This window comes from Rhynchophorus ferrugineus, unplaced genomic scaffold, assembly GCF_030347505.1.
Source record: "Rhynchophorus ferrugineus isolate W39M unplaced genomic scaffold, kcgeb_rfMv2 rfM1, whole genome shotgun sequence".
NCBI lineage: Eukaryota > Metazoa > Arthropoda > Insecta > Coleoptera > Curculionidae > Rhynchophorus > Rhynchophorus ferrugineus.
Window position 1 is genome coordinate 38,916,601 of NW_027472580.1, and position 24,515 is coordinate 38,941,115.

At 31.3% G+C, this 24,515-nt stretch overlaps 1 protein-coding gene across 3 annotated transcripts in view; it reads right to left on the minus strand.

Annotated features, from left to right (window-relative positions):
- Positions 1–24,515, minus strand: part of LOC143197075 (uncharacterized) — a 90,875-nt gene that overhangs the window by 38,964 nt on the left and 27,396 nt on the right. Inside the window, exon 2 of one of the 3 annotated variants that reach the window (XM_076405247.1) lies at positions 7,119–7,226. The exons of the other annotated variants lie outside the window; for them this stretch is intronic. The gene's annotated coding sequence lies outside the window, so the exon portion shown is untranslated. The remainder of the gene's footprint in view (positions 1–7,118; positions 7,227–24,515) is intronic. 3 annotated transcript variants of the gene reach the window in all.

Consider the following 24,515-nt stretch of genomic DNA (forward strand, 5'->3'; position numbering starts at 1 on the left):
CAAAATTAGTTTTTTTATTCAACATAATTTCCTTCAAGTGTGACACTCTGATTATAGCGACCCTCCAACTTTTCGATACCATTTTTGTAGTACGAATTGTCTTTTGCTTCAAAATAGGCCTCAGTTTCGACGATCACCTCTTCATTTGACGAAACCTTCTTCCCAGCGAGCATTCTTTTGAGATTTGAACAGGAAATAGTCCTTGGGGGCCAGATCTGTAGATTACGGTGGACGTGGAAGTAATTCGAAGCCTAATTCATGGATTTTTGCCATCGTTTTCACTGGCTTGAGACACAGTGCATTATCTTGGTGAAGCAGTACTTTCTTTTTCTTCAAATGCGGCCGTTTTTCTGCAATTTCATCCTTCAAAGGGTCCAATATGGCTATATAATAGTCGTTGTTGATGGTTCTTTTTCAAGCTAGTGAATGAAAATTATACCTTGCTTATCCCAAAATACAGACGCCATAAACCTGCCAGCCGACTGTTGCGTTTTCCCGTGCTTTGGAGCAGTCCACTCGTATGACTGTCGATTAGACTTCGGAGTCAAATGATGGAGCCATATTTCATCCATTGTTACATATCCACGCAAAAACTCTGGTTAAGTACGCTTGATCATCTTCAAACACTACTCCGAATCATCAGTTCGTCGTTGTTTTTGGTCGAAAGTGAGCTCGCGCGGCACCCACTTTGCACAGAGCTTTCTCATACACAAATATTCGTGAATGATATGATGTATACGTTCAATTGATATCTTTAGAGTGTCTGATATTTCATTCAATTTCAAAATACGGTAATTCAAAATCATTTTGTGGATTGTTTTAATGTTTTCGTCGGTAATAACCTCTTTTGTGCGTCCACAGCGTTCACCGCCTTCGGTGCTCATTTCACCACGTCTAAACTTAGCATACCAATTCTTGATGGTTGATTTTCCTGGAGCAGTGTCCGGGAACTCGGTATCAATTCAAGTTTTTGCTTCAACTGTATTTTTCACTTCAAATAGCAATATTTTATCAACACGCGAAATTCCCTTTTATCCATTTTTTTCACAATAACAAAAGTTTTTTCACTCAGAATGCTATAATTCACAAACTAATGATCCGACAGCTGTCAAATTTATATACACAGCTTTTGAGGGCTAACTAAAAGCATATGGATGTAATTCGTAATTAATTATTAATGTAGTTATCATTTATCAAAAGTGTATAATATATGTTTATGGATTTATATACTTTGAAGGGCTTATATCTGCAGAATAAAAATCCTAAATTTTTTGGGTAATTTTTCAACTAAAGCTACACTAAATATATGTACCGATCATGAAATTAACATCATTGGCAGAAAAAAACTTACTAAATCATAATAGAAAATAATACCGACGGTCCGTTATTACATTTCAAACACTGTCTTCCAGCACATATTCATTTTGATTTTGTACATAACAAAAGGAACCCAAACAGTATAACATTATATAGAATTGTCATGAATTATTTCTCGAAAATAAGTAATATCCGTAACAAAGTTTACTTCCCAACGAAATATGAATATGTTGAAAATAAAGACGTAATGTAAACATATCCAAAAAGATTGAAATGTTACTCATTTCATTTAAGTGCACCTGCGCTCAACTGGCGAATCATATACTCTCTTGTTCAAACCTGTAGTTTGACGATCAGTCGCTGTAAATCAACTGTATAGTATATGTATGGAATACTTATTTTCCGAAAAATTAACTCTTAAAATATTTATGATTTAAATTCATATATGAACTTAATTATAAAACTAAAGATGTCTTGTGAAATTTAAGCCAATAAAACTATACATGATTTGATTGAAATGATTTTTTTTATATTTTAAAGTATCCTTTTACCAACGAGGGTTTATCTGGACTGGACCTACTGCTTAACGTGGGCTCCGAACCACGAACCTATGCATTAAACCTATCGACTGGCGAATGATCAACTTAGAAATCATCCCAGAAGAAATCCGGCCTTACCCATCGTGGTTATTGCCATGACTGTGATCATATTCTTTGTCGGATTTTGCAATCTTGCCCAAGGACAATCATAAAAGTTAAACAATCACAAACATAAATTTACGACCATGCCCCAGCAGGATTCGAACGCGCAAAAGAAGGGGGACCATTCTGTTGCTTTTACCACTGCGCCAAGGTAATAAATATGAATATAATTATAAAATTAGATAAAAAATTAGATAAAATTACCGGCTGTCATAGTTGCGATAATCTCAAGTTCGAATCCCATTATAGCATGGTTATAAATTATGTTGGAATTTTTTAAAATCAATTCAAATGTTACTGTCCATAGTCCAATAAGACAAAATATGCCAGTAACTAGGCTGTGTAAGACTGCATGTCTAATGGGATGGTAGCTATGTTACTAAGTTGGTCACTCGCCAGTAGTCTAGCCGGCTTAATACTGAGGAATCCTGATTTGGAACCCATATTAAGTATTAAAAAGATTTTTTTAAAATGGATAAAGTAACAATAATTAATTAAATAATAGAATTTGTGTTGTATAGGAAACATGTGGTTAATTTACATAATATTAAATTACTTTAATATATTTCTTTCTTTCTACATAAGATGTAATATCGTCTCGGATATTCAGAGAACTCGTTCTTTTCCAGAAGTTTTAACAATAAATTCATTCACATATCTGTCAGTTATCCCGTCCTAAAGATATATATGTTTTAAGAGCTTTTTCATTCTAAACATAAACCTTCCTTTTCGTCGTGTCATCTCAACATTCACCAGCTATGTTGTTATGCTTTCAGCGCCATGTTTACCATATGCTTGTTGAATATAAAGGAAGTGGAAAATGCCGAAAAAGCAGTCTAACACTTGCCGAGGAAAGTCAAGTGTCTAATAATATTATGAAGGCGATGGAAAACGGCCCACAACGATGAATATAAAATATGTAGTGTCGAATCTTGGAAATTGCTTTTCGATTATGTCAGAAAATGCCGATGCATATTTTATGGGGTATTTTTATGACGAGACGAGTATTATTTTAGGGATGTTGCGAAGTGAATCGTTATGGATAAAAGACAGGATAAATCTCCAGAACAATATTTACAGATTATAAATACTTGACATTTAATGTAAGAAAATTCGTATTATGTTTATTTTCCCCAAGTAGAGCATGTTAAATATATTGGTATGCACTCGGTACTATATTTAAAATAAAGTGATACAACGCGATATTCCTCTTGAACCTATAATGAGTGTAATTCAACGTGTTGGTGTCAAGTACTTCGAAAGAGTGTCAGTGCATCCCAAGATACTCGCTAACTAGCTAAATATGCGATGTGATACTGAAGTGCGTAGACTAAAACGTTTAACACCACCTGATCTGGTTACTGGGCATATATAGACTTCAGAATAAGTTTTAGAATAAGACTAATTAATTAAGATAATATTTTATACAGGAGATCGCTTAATGAAGTAATTTTTATATGCCATGTAGATATAATATAGACATAAGAAATACTTATTGCCTATAGGGCAGATTGTAGAATCACAAAGAGTAAAAAAAAATGTTTTAATATTGAAAGTGGTTAATGTTTTCTTATTAGGTACGATATGTTTAACATTTTGATTGAAATGTTAATGTGAATATGAATTCTATTTAAAAATAGTTAGAATGCTATTAGATAAGTTCGAACTTGTAACGGAATGAGCCTGCAAAAGTTGTCCGTTTGCCAAACGTCTCAAAATTCTTCAAAATATTATAATTACGGGTTATATACCGGCAAATGTTTTAACTCTTTGTTTTAATAAATTTGAAATCGCCGCTTTTTTTATTGAAAATATTTTTTTCCGCCATGCAGCTGCACTGTATATTAGTACGAATACAGTTATTAACATATCTCAAAAAATAAAAAAAATAACGATATAACCTTAAATTCGCCTAAAAGAAACCGTGTTTCAGCTTGGTGTTTGTATAAAAACAGTAAGTAGTTTTTTCAATCGAAACATAATTTAATACAATAATTTCAGAGAAAATTTTTAGTCTGGAAAGTATCCATAAAATGAGATATGTAGAACATCTGTTCATACCTTGTTGGAACTTCCAGAGATTGCTTTTAAATGAATACAATTTTTAAAAACAAATAATAAAATCAAGGAAGAAATATATCAATTTATATATTTAAACGAGACATGAATATTTCAGAATGGTACATTGGGTTGCTCATGGCAAGATGATAATAAATATTTTAAAGAAAAAAAAAAGCTGATGGAAAAAGGTAAGTGTTGGAATAACTATCGATTAGCTTTTGTTAGTTATAACATTTATTCATTGCAGACATATAGTTCTTCATGCCGTTACTTGGTAAATATAAATGAAATATTTAATTGCATTTTATGTAATTTACTTTTTTAGAAATAAGTCTGAGAAAAGATACATAGTAGATCAGATTACTATGGCCACAGAGTATTACGTCTTCCTCCCTATATATGGCAAATGTATTAAGGCAAATGCAGTGATTAAATGTAGTTTTATCAAGAAAGATGTATACAGATAGTAATAGGACAAACTAAAGAGAAATATAGTGATATCATAATGACTTTATAAGGATACATTGCATCGAAAGAAACAAGAACTAAGCTTGAAACATAAATATTCTCTCTAATGAAAGTAAAATACATTACTCAAATATACAATTGTTAATTATGTGAATTAGGCCTTCGGGGGATACCACTACATGCAAAAAGGCACCTATAACCCTACCGATAGTAGTGCGGAAAAAAGCTCAATGTATATATAATAAAACAACTCTAACCTATAAATTATTGCAGCTTTAAAATTAATTGTAGTTTTAAGTTCTTCGATAATTAATGCAATTGATGTACTATGATGTTAAAAAAATATATTTAATAAAATATTTGTTCCATTATTTAATTTATATTAAAATGTTGTTATATGTCAGAGCCAAAATGTACTAAAACTTGAGTTGATGCGGCAACATTGCGACGTTTTGACAGTTCTCTTGTGTCACTGCTATTATGATTTGACTATATTTACAATAGTCCCTATGATACAAATTTTGCCAAAACAATGAATTAAGAATGAAATGTTTATGTGTTGATATATTATACGAAGAAAATATATCTATTATCAAAGGATTGGTTTGATAAGACACAGTGATCAGAAAATCATTGACTAGTCAAAGTTGATACACTATTAAATAATTGAGTTTTCAGAAAAAAGGAAGAAATTAAAAAAGTTGTTTTTATTTAAATATATAACGAGAACTTAAGAATCGGTGATCTTGAAAATTAAAATTAGAGGAATTAATTATCATTATATTTTTTTAATTATTCACTTACTTCTCGCATTTGCTTTCTTCTTCAACGACTTTTATTTGTTCACAGATGTCAAAAAGCTGCTTCTGGGAAACAGAGTTGAAATAATATACAAAATGTAACAGAAACAAATGTTATCCTCCTTTAAACCGAATTAATTGTGTTATAACCCGTTTGTAGGCAAGTGTTGTGAACTTGTCAAGAAATTCGAATTAAAATTCAAAAATCATGCAACCGAACTTATGTCTTACATTTACATACATACATGTTAGGAACCCAAAATGTTATCTAGAAGTTTGAATCTGTAAGATGTATAATAACAATAACAATACAGGTCAATTGAAAAATCCCCGGCCTGACACATAGATAGCGCTACTAAAATTAAAACCATATGTTTTTTAGTTAGCCCCAATCCTCAGAAGACGCGTGTATAAATTTGACAGCTGTCGGATCATTAGTTTGTGAATTATAGCATTTTGAATGAAGAAACTTTTATTATTGTGAAAAAAAAAAAGGTTAAAAAGAATGGAATTTTGCGTGTTGATATGATATTGCTTTTGAAGGGAAAAAATACAGTTGAAGCAAAAAGTTGATGCCCAGTTTCCGGACACTGCCCCAGGAAAATTAACCATCAAGGATTTGTATGTTTTTGTATTCATGAGCTACGTTTAGACGTGGTGAAATCAGCACCGAAGACGGTGAACGCAGTTGACGCCCATAAGTGGTTGTTACCGACGAAAATATTAAAAAATTCCACAAAATGATTTTGAATGACCGTAAATTGAAATTGAATGAAATAGCACACTCTAAAGAAATCAACTGAACGTGTACATAATATCATTCACGAATATTTGGGTATGAGAAAGCTCTGTGCAAGTGGGTGCCGCGCGAGCTCACTTTTGACTAAAAATAACGACGAGTTGATGATTCGGAGCAGTGATTAAAGATGATCAAGCGTAATAAACCCGAGTTTTTACTTGGACATGTGACAATGGGTGAAACCTGTCTCCATCATTTCACTCCGAAGTCCAATCGACAGTAATTCGAGTGAACTGCACCCGATAGATCCGCTCCAAAGCATGGAAAAAAGCAACAGTCGGCTGGCAAAGTTACGGCATCTGTATTTGGGGAGGCGCATGGGATAATTTTCATTGGCTACCTTGAAAAAGGAAGGATCGTCAACAGCGACTATTACATAGCGTTATTAGACAGTCCGAAGGACGAAATTGCTGAAAAATGGCCGCATTTGAAGAAAAAGAAAGTGCTGCTTCACCAAGATAATGCAACGTGCCGCAAATCATTGAGAACGATGGCAAAAATCCATCCATTCACCGTATTCTACAGATCTGGCCCCCAGCGACTATATCCCTTTTTCATTTCTTAATAGAATGTTCGCTGGGACTTTTTCGTCGAATGAAGAGGTGATCGCCGAGACTGAGGTCTATTTTGAAGCAAAAGACAAATCGTACTACAAAAATGGTATCGAAAAGCTGGAGGGTCGTTATAATCAGTATATGCCCTTGAAGGGAATTATGTTGAATAAAAAAACTAATTTTGCTAAAAAAATGTGTTTTACTATGGTAGGCTGAGGACTTTTCAATTGACCTGTTATATGGCACATTTGGTTTGTTCAGGTTGATACACGTTTTGTCGATTTCCTGGGATGTTTTTAATATAACAAATTTTTCAACTAATTTATTTTATTTAAAAAATATATGTCAAGGAAATTTTGTTTATTATTTTCGAATACGAATTTTATATACGAGTTTTGCCGGAAAAGAACTTAAATACCTCGTCAAAGCAAGTGAGGTAAAGATGCAATACGAGGGAAAACTGCTCTTCCGTTGGCTATTCGGCAGTCATTTCCGTTGGCTATTCGGCAGTCATTGATTGACGAGTCTGTAATAAAGCATCTTTTAAAATCACAATGAAGATATAACGTCGGTACTAATCACAGTAGTAATTACTTGTTGATAAAGTTAGTACGTGAATTAATATATATACATCTCTAGTGTTATACTACCTTTGGAGAATATAAACATATTTAAAATTAACTGTTCCAAGCATTTATCTCCGTCCTTTCCTATCTCACATTTTATACAGACAAGAATACCTACATCTCGAATAAAAAAAACAGTCGAACCGCTATATTTTTGACTATCGACTGTTTCGACTGTTTTGCGACTATCGACTGTTTCGACTATTTTCAGTCGAGAGTTCCCAACGCTACTATTGAACAATCATTAAATTCGATGGTTTTTGACATACATATGTTATTTCTACATAAAATAGTAGTTTTACATTTAGTATTATTGAGTATTAAATGTATACAGACGCTAATCACAATGAAGATATAACGTCGGTACTAATCAGAGTAGTAATGACTTGTTGAAATTCTTACATAAAGCAGTACCGATGTGCTAATCCGGTAATAATCTCTATTATGATAGGTTTTATTATAACTGATATTTAAGAAAGCAAATTCTAATTTGGTAGACTGTCGATCGATCAAAGGACAAAGCGTCAGAAGACGACGAAAAGCTCGCGTTTCCGTAAATTTTCTAGCTTTTGTTGTGCTTTTATTTTCCAGCAGGCGTCAAAAATATGCCGTAATAAAATCGGCGAGGGCCTTTATAAAACAAAAGAACCGTCACCGTTGCTTCGCGTGAGAGGTTAAAATAATGTTCCATGAAAGAAACACATTTTTAAATGGTGTGCGGAAAATGTACGCCGAGGTTATTGTTATTTAAATCTCTCAAACAAGATGTATATTTCGGAGAAAAGTATGTTGATATTATGATATTGTTTTCGATATTGTTACTTTATAACGTTACCTTGTGATTGATTTTGTTCAAGGATACCATAAAGGAACCTTAACATTTGAGGTCACATGAAATGTTTTTGGACGATCCAGGGCTGAACAAGATTGAAAAGAAAAAAAATTAGGTACAGTAGAAGTTTAAATATTGAATTGAAGTTTAAATATTGTATGGCAACAGTAGAGTATATTTGACCTCTTAAGGTTGGTATTGGTTATATCATTTAAAACGTATTTTGTCGATTTACTGGAAAGTATTTTAATATATTAATACTCACAATTAATTTATTCTATATAAAACTGATAACAATGAACTTAACCAAGAAAATTTTCTTTATTAGTTTCATTGACTTGGCGTCATTTCTCAGGTAATATGCCAATTTTGCCGGAACGTGGAATGCGTGGGAAAACCACCAATCTCAAGCTCAAGAGAGTCTGCTGGGTTACATGAGCAACCTGGTGTGAGTTCTATATATTTTTTAAATTATTTACACTGAAATTGATGAATCAAACAAAACCATAGTAACTGATGTCATTTTTGAATCTTCTGTTTGTACAAATTTGCAGGTAGTTTCCTGGTGCTGAAGAATAGGTACATATATAAACAGTATCAATACCTCCCAAAGAGTTGCAATTGAATATCTTTAACGTTGTTTAGAAAATACGTATTGTCACTGCCGTTATCTTCTCGCGAATCGACATCAAATTTATTCAACAGCAATAAAACCTTACATCGTTTGAAGCAATTTAAAATGTAATCAATATAAAACTAAAATTGATAAGTTGATATGATTATGACAGAAGATCATTTATTGATTATTGACAAAATACTTGATAATCGGAAAGAGCGATATCTGACGAACGTGGTTAATCTAAATCAAATAAAAGAAGGTTCTGACGTATTTAGAACGGTAATACGAAGCAAGTAACTGATCCAAAAGAAGAAACAGAGTTGTCAAAAAATATAGCGTATAGACATAAAATTGAAATAAAATATATAAACTATAAAACAAAAAATAAAACAAAATTATAGCGGAAATAAATGTTATCGTTCTATAAACCGAGTTAACTGTACTATAAATTATATATTATTTATACAATACAGAAAATGAGGCTTAACGCCAAAAATAATCTTGCTAATTATTTCAGGCTTGCTTCCGAATAAACGATATGTATCGATTTAAATTTATTTTTAGTATAGCATGTTTGTTATTTTCAAAACAATGGATTAAAATAAATTTTAGTTGCTGGCGAAACATAGTCCTTTAACAGGGAAATAACTTTTGATGGCAAATAGAGGCGTGATAAACATTTCGGAGACTTTACACTACAGAGATCAACTAGTACTGACTGGTATATTAAATCTAAATGCGGATCATCCGAAATACGGATAAATACTGATGCCAAACATAAAATAATTTTAAAAGTTTTTTAAAAAATCCACAAAATAACTTAGAAAAATCATAAAGTGAAGTTGACACAACTTGAGTTGACTCCTTACAGACATCAGAAGATATTATAAATTTGCATGTATCGACAATATCTATTGATGAAAATGCGAAATATTAACGTAAAACACTATTAAATAGTGTTGGGAACAATCGATTAAAATCGACTATCGACTGTTTAGTAATTGACTACTTTTTACTATCGACTGTTTCAGTCGCTATTTTTGGTTCGACTGTTTTTACTAGTGACTGTTTTCAGTCGCTATTTTCGGTCCGACTGATTTTATTACTATTTATTATCGACTGTTTCAGCCGTTTACTGTTAGTTACTATTTTAGGTTCTACTAGTTTATTCGACTGATTTTTAACGTTCTGGCCTTGTCCTAGCCGCGACCTTCAAAGTAGTGCGCCGAATTTATGCTTATATAGATTTACATGTAATATATATGGTTTTATGATTTTTTATAGTTTGCTTGTGAATAACTATATATTGTAAATTAATATAACAGCATTTTGGAACGCTAGTTTTCGAGGGCAAAAAAATTAAATTGTAAATGATAAATAGTAGAAACTTTTGACCGGCATAATAGGTAATACTTTGGGCTGGTATAAGAGGTAATACTTATTTAAATAAATATAGTTCCACAACTCGAAATTCAAGACACAACTACTGACTAAGACTTTACAGTATTTGGAAATGCAATTTATTGGGCGTTTAGAAAACCCATTGGATTTTTGGCAAACCCATAAAATAACACTACCTGAATTATATCAGTTACACGTAAAATATTCCTCTATACCCGCAACATCTGTCCCCTCAGAACAAGTTTTTTCAAAATCTGGGCAAATAATTAAGGATCGAAGAAATCGCCTCACGGGAGAAAAGTTGAACATGACAATATCCCTGAACAGTAATTTAAAAATATTTCTGTTCAAGAATAAATAAAACTTTTATTTAGATTTTTAGGTTTGTCATGGATTAGATTTTTCATTGATTAGGTATACGTATACGTTTTATTTAGTAGTTATGGTTATTGAACATCTTTAATTTTTAGGTTTTGTTTAAGTTGTATTGTACTATTTATATTTATTATATTATTTTATTTAAAAATAGCAATTAATATATTAAAACACGATAGAACATTTGTGGTGTTATTATTCCATTCCTTTTTACAAATCCACATCCACACATTTTACATCCAAATCCTACTTCCTTTAAAATTATATTATTTATTACATGTTAATAGAAATAAGTTTTTTTTCTTTTTTTTTTAAGTTATTACGTGAATGAATATATATATATATATATATACATCTCTAGTGTTATACTATCATTGGAGAATATAAACATATTTAAAATTATCTGCTCCAAGCATTTATGTCCGTCCTTCCCTATCTCACATTTTATACAGACAAGAATACCTACATCACGAATAAAAAAAACAGTCAAACCGTGCATTTGACTGAAAATAGTAATTACTATTTTCAGTCGCTATATTTTTGACTATCGACTGTTTCGACTGTTTTGGGACTATCGACTGTTTCGACTATTTTCAGTCGAGAGTTCCCAACGCTACTATTGAACAATCATTAAATTCGATGGTTTTTGACAAACATATCTTATTTATACATAAAATAGTAGTTTTACATTTAGCATTATTGGGTATTAAATGTATACAGAGGCTAATCACGGAACGCTCAAAATTGCATTTGCATTCATTACTTTTGTTGTTTGATCTGCTACGGAGGCCGATCAAGTATTTTTTGAAACTTATGGTGATGGTGTTGAACTGGTGAATTTAAAGTCAATGACAAAGAACGGCCTGAAGGTAAAAACTCACCTCAAGCTCTCCGACAGCAAAACACTTGATGTTGTTCCAGTTTGCATGCAACGGGAGAGATCAAAACAATCAGAGAAAATGGTCGCCGTAAACCGTTTCAACTTCGCTATCATTTCAATTTGCTAAAGAAAAAAGAAGAATGAAAGTGTTACTGCACATGTTTATCGAACTGAAGAGAATGAACGATGTATTGTTGCACTGCAAGAGTGCCGCATTCAACGCACTCACTGAAGTTGATGAAAAGAAATAGATACAAATAGATCGTTGATTGGGACTTCGTTCTTCTAGATCGGTATCGTCATGTTTAATACATCAATTTTTCCCAATAAATGATTTTTTTAAGTGCCAAATGAATATAATTTTTGGAATTACGGCTCAGTAAAGTTGGGGGTAGTACGAAATAAAACGGTGATGTACTTTTACATGATATGACCATTATTTATTGACGTTATAAAAAATATAGAAAATATAAGTTGTTAAAGGGGGAGTGGCGCAATGTTACCTGAAGAGGCACTTGGGCAGTCGATGGTCGGTCTTTGTTATCGTTTACGCTATGTTATCGACGTCGCTGCTGGCACCCTGCATGTATTCAATTTCTGGGACACTATTGTAAGATGTAACGTTCCACATGCCCCAAGGTCACTATACAAGCATATTTTAACAGGTCAATTGAAAAGTCCCCGTCCTACAATAGTAGATCATATTTTTTTGGCAAAATTAGTTGTTTTTATTCAACATAATTCCCTTCAAGGGTGATTGTCCTTTGCTTCAAAATAGGCCTCAATTTCGGCAATCACCTCCTCATTCCACGAAAATCTCTGCCCAGCGAGCATTCTCTTGAGATCTGAGAACAGGAAATTGTCGCTGAGGGCCAGATCTGGAGAATACGATGGATAAGGAAGCAATTCGAAGCCCAATTCATGGATTTTTGACAATGGGGACTCAATCCAGAACCCTCTCCGAAACCATTCAAGTGAAATAAAAAGAAATGTTTACATCCATTTGTAGCAACAATCGTCAGTTGAGCGCAATGCGACCGGTGAAAAAATACCAAAGGGACCAAAAAACAAAGTGTTCCGTAAAATGCATCGAAGAATGCATAACTAGAAGCGTTCAAATGAACATGTCATTATTGAAAGATAGTAAGTATGTTGTAATAACTAAACTAAGAGAAACTAGAATTTCTAAAAATATTGTTTAGGCTAGGTCAAGAGCTCACTTAATATTTTAATGCTATGTGTAGGTCAAAGTAATAAATTTATATACTCAATAAAATAATTATAGAACTACATAATATCCCTATAAAATAAATATAACATCCCCGAGATTTGATATTTTTATCCATAAACTATAATTAAGCTCGAAAACAAATGATTTTATATTCCAACATTTAATGAAAATTTCGCAGTGTTCGTCGCTACTGAATATGCAACAACGCTTTTATAAAATTTTAACTATACTTTTTGAAGTTTAGCATTAATCATAAAACAACGCGTGGGATGTAATAGCATGAGGGCGTATTATACCATCGCTGTTTTACGCTTTACCTTTTACGTACAATTTTAAATTAATATTTTTACCACACTCGGTGAATTTGTAACGTAAACGCTGGAGCCAGTTCTGATTACATTTCAGTATTATATATCTTTTTCTGTTTTGTTTACATTTTTAGGCTCCTCGTACTTCATTATATATTTTCATTTTCTGTCTATTACTTTTTTCAAATTTGTTACTGTATGTTAGTTTTTAATTTTATATCCACATTTTAACTTATATATATTATTATCAGTAACTTGCATGTGAAGTTGACAAAAAAATTTAATTCTTGTATAAAAAATATACAAGGAATGCAGAAAATAATATGAACACTTGAAATATTCACAATATATCTATTTATTAATAAGGTATTGAGCCATCATTTGCTTATAAAATATTTGTAATTGTTTGCGGATTAGAGTCTGAATAGTTTAAAACGAAATGTTCCATTTTTGTATCAAAACATCCGCGTCACTGTCTCTTCTAAAACCTCCATAACGATTTAATCTGGCGATTGTGCTCGCCAGGAAAGATGTTGTGAAGATGATATTCTGGTGCTCCTTAAACTCAAGACTGTATCCTTTTGGCTATGTGTATGGGCGCATTATTATCTTGGAATTTGGCAGTGTTTGGCGGAAATATGCTAGTCATATTAAGAAATGTATCATTAAGGACGTCGATATGGTCATTAGCAGCCATCCGGACAGTGATTTGACTGAGAGAACCAGATAAATACCTCGATATTACTATCCCAATCATGGAGAAAGTTCGCTCTATGCAGCAGGCAGTTCGCATCGTAGTATTATTTTGGGATACATCCGATATTTAGTAGGAAACAATTTTTTTTTATTACTCTTCGTGAGTCCACAATCTGCCCTATTGGCAATAAGTATTTCTTCTGTTTATATTATATATACATGGCATGTAGAAAACCACTTCATTAAGCAATTTTCTGTATAAAATATTATCTTAATTAATTAGTCTTATTCTAATGCTTATTCTAAACTCTACATATGTCCAGTAATCAGATCAGGTGGTGTTAAACGTTTTAGTCTACGCACTTCACTATCACGTCGCATATTTAGCTGATTAGCGAGTACATTGGGATGCACTGACACTCTTTCGAAGTACTTCACACAAACACATTGAATTACACTCGTTATAGGTTCTAGAGGAATATCGCGTTGTATCACTTTATTTGAAATATAGTACGGAGCATCAACAATGGCACGCAACACCTTATTTTGGAACCGTTGAATGATGGATATATTAGATTTGCTAGCGGTACCCCATAGTTGAATTCCATATGTCCAAATGGGCTTGAGTATAGACTCATACAGCAGTATATTAGGGAACAATATAAGTGATGATACATACCACATTCTTTCAATCATCAATTGTCAAAGTTTATGATAGCTGAACCACTTCTCCACTATCTACCGACATTTTATCGAGCTCCTGCAGTACTGTTTTAATCAAAATAGTATTGCTCAAGCAAGTTTTGAGTTCCGCTGTCACTATTGCCGTGATAGTTTCTCTGTCAGTTAACTATGGATTTCGCCCATTATGCCTCCTCGCCGATGATATCTTACCATGTCTATTCTGTCATTACCATGGATACTGTCGTTCATAAAATGTTAAATATTTCAACTGTTTTAACCGTCCCAAAGCCTACTTTAGACTGAAATATAACTTACAAAACTTGACATGCAAATTGAACAACACGTACCCTTTGCAACAATATATACTATATTACTTGTTGTTTATATTATTTTGTGTATCCTCTGTACATAATATAGAAGTTTAAAATCTGCATTTTTCATTGAAGCCTACGTTTTCCCCAATTTATTATTTTTTAAGGGAAAATTATTAGACGTCTCTTAACGGTTTAATCAAGTCCCTGTAATTGTAGATACTTGTTAATTTTATATTTACACTATGAAAATGAATTATCTAAATAAATAAAATACAAAAATGATTTCTGATAATATTGAGATTACTGGAGGCAATTAGATACATGTTAAACAGTAGATATACCACAGAGGGGATAAATAAGGTTCAAATAGGTACAACAGAAAATACACCTGTGTGTCTTTATACATATTATAGTTGAGTATTGGTGCGACAATGTTTTGAAACATAATAGCAGTTAATTCATAGCATAATCATATTGTTACAACATTCGTGGTCAACCTGATTGTTCGCTGATGATGGAGCTTCAGAATTCTACACGATTTAGATCGAAGTGCTGCCCATATAACTTCGGAATGAACATTGACCAAAGTATTGGCAATTTACGAACAAGTGTACAAGATTAAGTTTTTGAAATTAATAATAAAGGAGGAACAAGTGACATCTACACCTGAAGTAATTAGCCGAATAGGCCAACTGTAACAGCGTTTGCTTCCCTAAGATGGTGCTTGTAGAAGAGAGAAAATGTTACATTCAATACCAAAATCAGGTTCTTTCGAACCTTTATTCCGTCCAAAATTTGTGTACAGTGTCCAAGCAAGTCCAGAGACTCAGATTGTAATAGTATGGATATATTTGTCGATTGAATCTGTGGTGAAATCCACTTGGTGGATGAACGACGCAAGGAGTAGCTTCTAAAATACACGGATAAATTATTGAGAATGATCTGAAAAATCAGAGACTAAGATTGTTCGAGACCCAACAGTAACGTATTAATAGGTTGAGATGTAGATATTCTTACCGAGAGCCAGCTATGGATGATATAATATGGGATGATATAATATGGAATAAATTGTATGTAATATGGACTATATATGAAACGTCCACAGTTATGCGATGAGGTGTGTAAAATAAAAAAAAGCATTTAATTGATATAGATATTAATTAATTTTAATTTTTATTGTTAAAATCACTAATTGAGCATTCATTTAAAATGCATTTTGTAAGATATTTTTTAATTAAGTGGTTAATATCGCAGATGGTTATGCACATTTCACGAATACTCGAATACTTTCACTTTCTCATTTATATTATAGGTTCCTCAACATTTTACTACAGCAATCTTCAGATAATCAACTTTTGTCGTTACGGTTAAATATCATGATTCGCTTTCATTATCACCAAGTAGCAGCGAATATAAAATAGTTGATAACTTCGTTGTATACTTTCACATCATTACAAAATACTTACGTAACACCTTTTTTATAGATTTTTTTTGATTGGCCGACTTACCTGCAACAAAAAAAAACGAAAATTTTTAATGTAATCTATCATTTTTACGTAATTTCATTTTAAAAGCATAATCGCATTAAAAAATTTTCCTGGTTTTTTAACATTATTTAATAATCACAAGTTAATGTCGGAAGAGTGCAAATAAAAATTAATCTTTCGTGTTTAAAGTACTAGATAGAATATATGAATGGAATACAGTGATGCCTGTGAATGTGTAATTTAACTTAACATATATTTATATTGTAAATATGTATGATCCTACCTATATCTCATACTGAATATATGAAAATTATTATAAATTAAATAAAATTATGGGGAAAATTTTGTATTCCATATTCCTTTGGGAACCGTATATTCAAATTTTGCAATAATCTATCCATATGTATCTGAGAAATTCATTCTTCTAATATTTTAAGAAATGTCACACAACCTTAACTGGTGATTGAAAAATACATTTATTGAGTAACGGATTTAAGGAAAAATGTCAATATATATAGACTGTTATTTAAAAATATGTTCTTGTTCTGGAAGATATATCGCTTTGTTGAAAAAATACGGTTTTTGATACCTTTTCGATATTCAGAAAAAAATATAAATAGTAGATTTTTTAGATATGTGGGTGTTTTTTCAATAAATCTAAGATGGAAGTGTCATTTTGTTGAGAGGAAAATTCGAAGTTCTCTGTGATTTTTCATTGTTTAATTATCAGCATTTATACAAGACTACACACTACTTTTACACAAGAATCGAATTTATTTTTTAATTTTTATGAAAAATTTTACATATCGAAATCAGTGCTATTGGCATTTATAATCATTTTATGCATAATCCTGCAAAGAGATCCAAATGTTTCTACCATCTATCAATCATTGTTCTTAAAATTTAACTATATAAATATTAATATTTTAAGGTCTTTTAGTATGTAGCAATATAATTTTAGAATTTAAATAATGTTTTGTATTGATATTTCGTAATCTCGCTGGGTATTATTTAATACAATGCTATATGGAATCGACGAATACCAACTGATGTCATACGAATGACATAAAATTGTCTTGTTTGCGCTTTCGCCGAGTTCAAAATCGAAAAAATGTCTCAGTTGTTTAAATACATCAGCGGTGAAAGACTTTTTTCTGATTTAGTAATCGAACACGAATCGAATGGCTAACGGGCAGCTTTTTTATTATTTCGTGCCCATTTAATAGAAACGATTTCTAAGAATTGGAAAACAGGTCCAATTAAAGCGACACACCCGGTGAATAATTTAGTGAAGTTTTGAATTTTTGCCGCCTGAATAACAATCGACAAGCGACGGACAAACTCACGAAAACCCGAAAAAAATGTGCACGGAATATATTAGCTGGTAGATGCAACACATTGTAATACTCTTTGCGTTTCCGCTTTCATCAGTTTGAATTTCGTGGTTTATTCAGACTGTGGGTATCTTTGTACAGTTCTCAGGTATGTTATATCTCTATTGGATATGATATTATTAAAGTAGTTTACCAAATAATAATTCGCCAAAATTGCATTTGAAATCTGAGAAAGCTGGCCCCATTTTAGTTATTTTTATAATATTACAAAAATGTATACTTAAATTAACCAAAATTGCAGAGTCTTTGACCTTTAAAATCCCCGCTTAAAAAACCTTTGTTTTTATTTTATTTACCTTATTTTCAGAGTTTGTTTTTAAATCATAAAATTTCATCTTTCTTAAAATTAATTTTAAAGACAAAATATTTTCCTTTGAAATGTAAACTTTTCTACTTTTAGTATTTTGATTTTCTTTTTAAGTTATAAATTAATTAAATTTTATATTAGTTAGTATTATCCGATTAAAAAAATATATTTTATAGTCAAGGAGACTTTTCCAACTATGGGTTTATGTGGACTGGCCCTACAGTTTAACGTGGACTCGGCATTAAGCCTACCGACTAGCGAGTAACCAACTTGGAGATCATCCCAGAAGATATCCGTCTTCTCCAGCCTGGTTACTGGTGTGACTGGCATTATTTTCCTTATCGGATTTTGCACTCTTACATAAATTTAAACAATCATAATTTTACGACCATGCCCTAGTAGGATTCGAACCCGCGACTATTGCAACAGCAGGAGGACTGTCCTGTAGGTATACTATTAAGAGATTAAATTGTCTGTCTTTTTTTCTTTTACTATTAAAACACATAAAATTATGATCGATTTTTACTTCTTTAGATATTCGGTTATTTAATATTCATTTTTCATTTTATTTACTAAAGTGGTCCAAAAAGACCCAAGAAGGACTTTGTATTACGTTATGATTCCTTTATGGCTACAATTTCAACCTTAATTAAATGATAATTAAAAAGTAAGAGTTTTAAAATTCTTTTGATAAAATGTTCACCAGAAATATAATATTCGCTTGTTTTTCTTAAAAATTTGCTCAATAATTTCATTTTTTTGATAATACGAACATGGTTCGTATCCCACTCGGGCTATTAAGTTTTTAATTTATGTTGGTAATATTTAGTTATCTGGATGTCTTCTGGGATGGTCGATGATTCTTACTAGTTTGATTTTTATATTTCAGCTGAGGGTCGTAATAGCTAGCTTTAATTTATTAAAACGAGGCTTTAAATTATATCACTAAATATGAAGGTGTTGGGCAATGTTCAGATGAACTGCCCTTACAAAAGAAAAAACAGTAAATACTCACCCAGGAAAGCCCCTTGCTGTTCTAATTCTAATTTTTTATCACAATAATGGGACCAATTCAACAGAAGAACGATTTACAACCCTACATATTTTTTTTACAGAAACATTTTTATTTATTTAACAAATTAATGATAGGAAAATCTCTAAAAATAATTTTCTTTCATTTATTAATTACTCTGTTTTCTAGTAGTAAATTTAAAAAACTTTAATTTAATTTAATTTATTAAAAGTTATTTCTTAATTACTTTGTGTCCAATTTACTTACAAAGCAATGAACAGTCGATAATTTGTTAATGTTCGTCTCCTCTCAAACAATGTTGGGAAGTTGCTATTGGACGTGTTGTCCTATAAACAACCCCATTTAAATATTGGATACTCAATCTTATCAATAATATATCCTGTCATAGTCATATCACATTTAGTGATATTTAAACACTATCTGAAATTGTCGCTATTTGTTTTTTCTTATTAATAGTAACCAAGCACAAATATATTGTATTTGTTTAATGCAATTGTAGTAATGAACTTACATCGAAAAATACGTTTATGTTCATATTTAGGTCAATACTGATAATTTATATGATAAAATATAACCGGAAAATACAACAGTGCGCCATGATAAGGTAGACACAGTCAGAGAAAATTATAAAAATATTTATATATAAATCCTAAATAAATCGAGATATTTGCAACAAGTTTAGGAACAAATAAACGTTATTTTGTCTTGAGCGAATTTCGAGGATTTCTGAGTTTTTTGATATCTGATTGTACTACGCAGAACTAGATATACACTTACACGCCACACACACACTTACAGACCATACCACTAATTAAAAATTAATACTCAAAATAATTTACATCATATGCGAAAATCTTGATTTATAGCAGAAATAATATATTTTTTATAAGAATTTAATAGAAATATTATATATTAGAATATAACAGAATGGTTTTTCAAATTAGTCATCAATATAATTATTTAATATTATATGAAAACACTCACTCAAATGTTTAGTTTTTACAAAAATCTTTGCTGAAGGCTATAGTCATGCCTAAAGTTTTTTCTTAATAATATTCTTTCAAAAGCATCTCCGTTACATCTGTTAAAACGCCGGTCCATTATTTTTGCAAATAACAAGACAAAATGCTTCATCACGCCCATGTTTCAGCTCAAATACTAATATAAAAGCAATAAACCGTTTGATCTTGTTAATGCACTGAGGTGAGGTGTAGTGTATTTTATTTTGTTTATGTTTATTCGTTACGTAATGGAGTCATAAATAGTTGTTTTGTTATTGTGTAGACAGGCTCGTTGAAACCTGTCTACTGTCGTCATTTATAGTCGGATCTATTGCTTAATGTAATAATAATACTTCAGCATAACTAAGCAAATTATATTTTAATTTGCTTTATTATATTACTTAGTTCAGCTCTTACTACCAAAGAAGTGTAAATATTAAAAAAAAATCTTATACAAGACATAGTGATATTTTTAATTTGGCTATATACACATTTCGTAGATTAATATCAATTTTGTTTTTTGCCGGCTTGGTTGGTACAGTGGTAAAGGTGACAGGACAATCCACCTACTCTTGCGATAGTGGCGGATTCGAATCTTGCTGGGGCATGATCGTAAATTTATGTTTGTGATTGTTTAACATTTGCGATTCGCCTTAGACAAGAATAAAAAATCCGACAAGGAAAATGATCCCAGTCACGCTAGTAACTAAGCTGGGTAAGACCAGATGTTTTCTGGGATGATAAACCCTCGTTAGTTAAAAGGAGATTTTAAAATTTTAGAAAAATAAAGAATTTTTTGTTTTTTGCAATTATTTTTTCTGCTTACTTCCGAACTAATATACCATAATCTTTTAAATATCATTTTTAAAATCATAACATCTTTGTCTGCAATATTTGCGAGTTAGAGAGCAGCTTGTCGTTGTAACATCCTAAGTATTACCAATTACACTTTTTTTATTTTATACTCAGTAAACTAAGTAAAAACTATATCGTTCTTATATATAATTAAGTACTAAAAAAGTTTAATATAGCAACGCAGATTAATTTTATCTACTGTAGTCAAATAATTGTGCCAAAATAATTTAAAAAATACAGCTAAAAGTAATAATGTGACAATTTAGTTACATTTATGTATATATTATGAAACAAATTTCTACTCTATGTTAACTTTTTTTAAATTCTTAACATATATTTATTTTTATTATAACATATTTGTTATATGTAAAACCAACAAGGAAATTAAAATATACTCGAAATACAAATTACACATCATATTTCTGATAATAACCGAGACAAAGGAGAAATTTTGTATTACACTTCGACTATTTTTAAAAACAACATGTTTATCAGTAAATATTGTACTAAAACGTTTTATTGTTTAACAATTTTAAGGACCACCGTGAACAAATTGGTTTCCGTACACCTGTATCTAATTTTATTGATTAAAAATTCTTATTTTTTATTACAGAAAGCAGACTCTGGTGCATGGTAACTATATACTTATTACATAATTAGTAAACAATAAAATATTAGGTGCTTGATTTTATTTTGATTGGTGATACCCGTTGGTTAATCATGTCTATATGAGAAACTTTTCGAAAATTAAAGTAATGCTGATTGGTCATATTCCACTTGTCATATTCCACCACCAATTCTAAGACAATTAATTGAAAGATCGTTTTTCGAATTTCAATGCTGGTCAGACAAGAAAAGTTCTGCCGATGAAGTGTGATTTTGATTTCCGATGAAAAATGGATGTATTGCAATACCGAGCAGAAAAAGTAATGCAAAAAGTCTTGCTGTGGATATCAATAAGATATAGTGTAGTACGATTTGCTAAAACCGAATGAAACTGTTACAGCAGATGTCCGTTAAACAACTTGAATGAAGTATTGTTAAAAAAACTAGCAACAATGTCAAGTACAAACGCAAAATCAAGTCATCAACAAGACGGAAATGAACAATTAAAAGATAAACCCTGAAACAGCATGGTATACTCGATGAATGCAAGTTACTGAATCCTTTGATAAGTTGACTTATATAACATATGGCTGCTCCAGTTATTAAATTTTAACTTAAACTTTCTTTTTAGATTGAACTTGCACTTGAATATCATTTTGAATTTTATGAACAGATATATTTGTATAAAATGGAATTTGAGAGATGTAGTAAAAGTAGTAACTTTTTAAAATAACTTCAATATTTTAATTTGGGAGTCTTTAATTTGATTTGACAAATTTATTTTTAGCAGGTATTTTTATATTATAATCCCATCAAGTATCTTCTAGATAGAGCTGAGAAGATCATTTGAAGAGAAGGTTTGATGTCTTCCAAGGAGGATAGAATCCTTTCTGTTGGATTTATTACATTATTTATGCTAGCTATTTTATATGTGTAACATCATAATACGAGTCATAAAAAAATATGATTGTTGAAGGCAATAAAACTTTATTACTCAATACCAATGATTTTTTTCATCGACGTAAATATTCTCTTTCTAAACAAACTCAATATTTACGAAGTCGATAATATCGTAGAGCCAAGAAATGGGAAGCTGTATGCATACCAACGACGATCGCAGTGATTATACGCGCATTTATTGTCGGTACGTCAAAAAAGAATGACATGGTAATGCATTTCAATTTATGGCCTTTATGCTTCATCGAGTCCAATACCATCATGTGTACAAACTTAATATATTTAATGATGCTAATAGAAATTGTAAGTATTCAATTGCTGTTCAGATAACTTGCGGTGTTTGGCATACATTAGTGGCGATCACGTAAACTTATATACCCATAGTAATAATAATTATCTAGAAAGCACTATAATATTCCCATGTAAGTTTAAATACAATACTACCATATTAACATACAGTAGTTTTTAATTAAAAATTGATAATTTTGTTGTTAGCAAGCTAACGTCGTATGGTACTTAATGATATTGTATTTGTATATTAATATTGAGATATTTTTTTTATATTTCAGAGCCTCCACTTTACTAATTGCTTAACACTCTGTCTCTAAATCACTTTTATCATCATCCTCATTTCATTTTCCTTGCCGGATTTTGCACTCATACCTTATGCATTATCAAAATTATAAATAACTGTAAATGGATTATCCGGTCGCTTGACCACCGCGTTGACCAAGCCAGCTTGTATTAAGATTATATCATTCAAATATAACTTTCTTGAAATCAGTATTTTTATTAATACTATATGATCCAGCCAGCAGTTATCCAACACGAAGCAGACAGTCCAGATCATAGGCTTCTTTGCGGTTTTTCTCTACATAAAGCCAGCTGTTTGAAGGAGACAATGTAAATGATGAGTCATCGGACCTTATAACATTCTTCTAATAATCAACTGTCCAGGTTTAATGATCGTTAAATTTTATCAAAATAGTTTTACTGTCAAGTGACTGTTGAGTTCATCTGCCACTTTTGCCTGGTGTTGTGTTCCGCCCCCTGCTCTTTTAATATTCCTCCTCACCAATAATGTTTTCCCATGTGTTGTATGTGCTGTCAGTACTGTGAATACTATTAGTTGTAAAACGTAAAAAGTAAAAATTCAGCTGCTTTCATCATAGGCGATTCCGCTAATTGAGCACCTACTTTTTATCCTCTCTTGAACTCGAGACATTACACATTTCATCGATCGCTTGCTTTAACCGTTAGAGAACGAGTTATATAACACACTGAAATATAACCTACAGTCTATACAAAGTAGCAGCAAAATCACGTCATCAATATGTATAGTATATTGCCTATTGCAGCTTGTACATTCTTTTTAATGCCATACAATATTTCCCTTCTCATTTTATTCCGGTTAAGATGAGATACAATATTGTCGGATACATTCGAACACCGAATCGGTGAATATATTATGATAATAAAAGGTTATAAATTAGCAAACATTATTCTAGAGCTCTGCTTGTTTTGATACATTTCAAATCGCTGTTTAACATATGTGATTCTGGGTGAAGATGCTGGGGAATAAGTAGTCAGTCAGTCAGAAACAGATCACGTTTCTAATCAATAACTCAGAACCGCAATGAGGTAATGGGAGCCCGTTCTTAGCAGTAAAATGCGTTAGAGAGGTAAGTTTTGATACTATTTAATATTAAGCTGCTGGTGATTTTATTGCAAATATAGAAAGTGTCTATATACCCTAATGTCAATTCTATTCAGATTAAATTATGAAATGTCTAAAAATGGTTAGTAGTTTTTTAATATAAACATAATTTAAAGCAATACTTTGAAAGATAACTGTTAGTACTGAAAGTACCCATAGAAAACTTAGAGATGTCCACGTAGAGGTTTAATTCAACTTCCAGACATTTATTTAATGGAATACATTACTTTGGCAAAAAAACACAGCAATTATGGAAACAAAAACCAAACATAAAAGGGTAAATATGTTCTCTAATGAAAATAAAATATATTACTTAGTTGTACAACTATTAATTAGTTGGATTATGCCTCCAGGTTAGTTTAGAATAGATTTAAATGTAAATGTAATAAAATAATTCTAACCTAAAAACTATAGTGGGTGATTAGTTTGCTAATTTTGACATCATAAAATGAGATGATGTGAGTTCAGTGCTACTTTCGATAGACAATACAA